The sequence below is a fragment of the Pinus tabuliformis genome, chromosome 2_2 (assembly GCF_031772625.1).
Source record: "Pinus tabuliformis cultivar Carrire ecotype Pingquan chromosome 2_2, CPIR1, whole genome shotgun sequence".
In the NCBI taxonomy this organism is placed as follows: Eukaryota; Viridiplantae; Streptophyta; class Pinopsida; order Pinales; family Pinaceae; genus Pinus; species Pinus tabuliformis.
In genome coordinates, this window is record NC_142300.1 from 529,512,465 (window position 1) to 529,515,523 (window position 3,059).

At 39.5% G+C, this 3,059-nt stretch overlaps 1 long non-coding RNA gene across 1 annotated transcript; it reads left to right on the top strand.

The window, feature by feature from the left end:
* Positions 1–1,377: 1,377 nt before the first annotated feature.
* Positions 1,378–2,171, top strand: LOC149193695 (uncharacterized). Its single transcript, XR_016254977.1, has 2 exons — positions 1,378–1,572; positions 1,686–2,171. It is a non-coding gene; the product is annotated as an uncharacterized LOC149193695 (long non-coding RNA).
* The last annotated feature ends 888 nt before the right edge of the window (positions 2,172–3,059 follow it).

Sequence of the window (3,059 nt, forward strand, 5' to 3'; positions counted from 1 at the left end):
TTAAAGGTTACTAGGATGTGAGACATTCATTTTTGTGCGACCCCACCGTCAGTTAAAGGTGACTCTGTTGGCTATGTGCGATGGGTGGAAAAACACGTATAACGGGTGTGTCGGTAGGTGGCTACCCACTCGATGTGTTATGTGGACAAGAAACTATGCAAAGGTGACTAGTGGGAGAAACATACAATGAGCGAGACAGGTTGCAGATGAGTGGTCAACCTAGATGAGCATATGTGACGTGTTGGTGTAAGCTGAACAGTGGGTGAGCTAACCCAATGGGTTATAATGCAACGAGTGAAGGTTTGTGAATGGGTGTGAGTTGGGCAGACAGGAAGGTCGCCCAGGCATGGCAATGGGTAGGCTAACCCACAAGCAGCCAAAGAGACATGACCGTTGGGAAAATGACATTCGTTGGAGTGTGTATATATTGGAGGTCAAGTTGTTGGCATTTCACATTCAAAGAACTCACTCATACTTAGAAAATAGAGCAAAGAGATAAAGGAAATTCAGAAGGCCGAAGGTGAAGGACACGTTTAGGAGTCAGGTAACAAGTCAGGTTGGGAGTTGGTTCTATAGGCAGGTCATGGGTAGGCAAGGCATGGGTAGGCAGTGTCGCCGACACAGGCTTGGGCGATGCAGACACCCGGTAGGAAAAGCTACAGAGTTTGTCCAAGTATTGGCAGACACGATGAGTTGTAAGTGCGAAAACATTGTATGACTGTGTGACAAGGGAGCAATGACTTGGGCATAACTAAATGAAGTTGGGCGTGACTGTGTAGTGAGGTGGGAGTAGCTAAATGGAAGGATAGGCATGACTGAACGAAGTACTGGGCGCAATTGAACGTACGATCTGGGCACGACTGAACAAGCTGGGCTAAACAGGTCTAAATGTAATGATGCTACATGACCATTTTGGGAAGCACAATTTTGGGGTTTCCAGGAGAAGTAGTGCAAACAGGTTGCAACGTTGCACAACCCCGGTATGATTGTCGGGTGAATTTGGCAAGGTGTGCTAGTGACTGCACGAACTTAGGCAAAGTTGTAAAACATTGTATTTGTACATTATTTGAAGCTTTTATCTAACATTGGGTAGACTTAACAAGACTTAATGAAGAGTTTCCCTTCTCAAGTATATGTGTCTATGCTTGTGTATTTTATGATTCCGCTATATAATTGAAGAAGAAATAATTTAATGTTATTTTCTTTGTTAGTTAAGTGTTGAAATAGGCATAATTCGAGTACTTAAGTATGGGTGAAAAAAGAAATGGACAGTAATTCTTGAAACACTACCGCAAAAATAAGGTTGTGACACTTGCCGTCCCCACCACCTCCCACCATTTGTCATGTTTTCCTAGGCGAGGAGAGGGGTTTGTCCACCAAAGCCGCTGCGTCTCCCTACACGTAGGGGTTTGCTGCCCTTGAGTTTCGTTGAGCCACCGAACAGACTGCAGACGAGACCAGCACTGACTGCAGATGAGACTAACAGCGTTATTTTGTCTCACATCACATGTTGCCATGTTTTCGTTTGCCTTGGCCATTAGTCCACCGTCGCTCATGCCGACCATGAACCAGGTAAATGCAGAACCAGACCTGGTTTTTCCAAGTTTTTTTTTCCCCTGTGACTCTTCTTCGGTGGTGACATATGCGAAGCCTTAATAGTTTTCATTTTTCTTGTTCTTGTGCAGGCGAGGGAGGGGATGAGGGGACGAGTAGTGCAACTCTGGACACGAGAGGATGACTGCCAACGTCGGTCGCGCTTGCCAGGTTTTTCTCCACTGTCGCTGCCTACGTTGAAGGGCCGACACCAATAGGGTTTGTAGGTAACTGGTTCGTTTTTTCACTGTCCTTCATAGCGGTTCTCGTCAGGGGTTTCCTAGCTAAGTTTTTTGGCTCAGAATTTCTTAGCGTGAGCGCTTCCTCCTTAGGGTTTGCCTACTTAATTTTTGATGGTCACCTCAACAGGGTTTCATAAAAGCAGTTTGTTTCTACTTGCCACTTGCATGTCCAAGGCCGTCGGCCTTTCTTTTAGTTAAAGATCTCTGCAGCTTTAAAGAATCCCTTACGAAAGTTCTTAGATTTTTGTGCCATGGGCACTCTTTTAAAATTTTGTTCAGTAACAATTTCTTATGCAAACTAAAAGATGTGTTAAATTTTTTTCAAGTTTCCAAAAACTCCTTAGGAGAATTTTGTAGCACATTTTGAATATCTAAATTTTTTTTTTTACCAAAGATTTAACTGATTTGACACAGAGAAATGCAAGTGTGAGTGAGAATGAAATAGATATCACTAAAAACACAATGTATAAATCCTACTACATACTCACATAAGATGTAGTGTCTTACTTCTGTTTTTTATTCGATGTAATGTTTTTCTTTTATAAGAAAAATTTCCCACTAGTCAATTTAAATTGCAGTTTATTTTAGGGATGTCTGTTTAAAATTTTTTGTTTCTCCTACGATTATATTTTATTCAACAATATATATATTTTTCCTCTCCCAGGAAAAAATTTGGTTTTTCCTCTGATAAAAAAAATCTTTTGCCTCTTAATAAATATCTTTCATTCCAGCTAATTTTTTTATGTTTCTCTTTCCTGCTGCAAGCCTTTTTTTTCCAAAAAAAAATAATTCTTCATTCCAACTGATTTCATTCGACCTAATTTATTTCGAACCAATGGAATTTTTTCATTCGAACTAATTTCTTTTGGAAAATAAAATCTATGTTTAATTTTTTTCAGTTTCCAAAAATCACTCTGAATGTTTGTGTGTAAAAAAAATAAATTAGACCCAATCTTTTTTATTGGCAACAAAATTTTTAGCTATTCAAACTAAATTTTTTCGAGTAGTTTACTCTTTCTTTCTTTTTTCCTTTATCTATTTCCAACTTGTAAAAGAAATATATCTTTATCCCTAAGCTTTTGCCATGTCCGGAAAGGACGTGAAAGGTTTTCTGCACAAACTAATTTCTTTTTCTCACTCTCTTTTCCAACCACCACTTTTTTTTTCAAATTCATCGCTTCTAAATTCCATTATGAATTTAATTTTTGAATTTTAGCTTTGTTT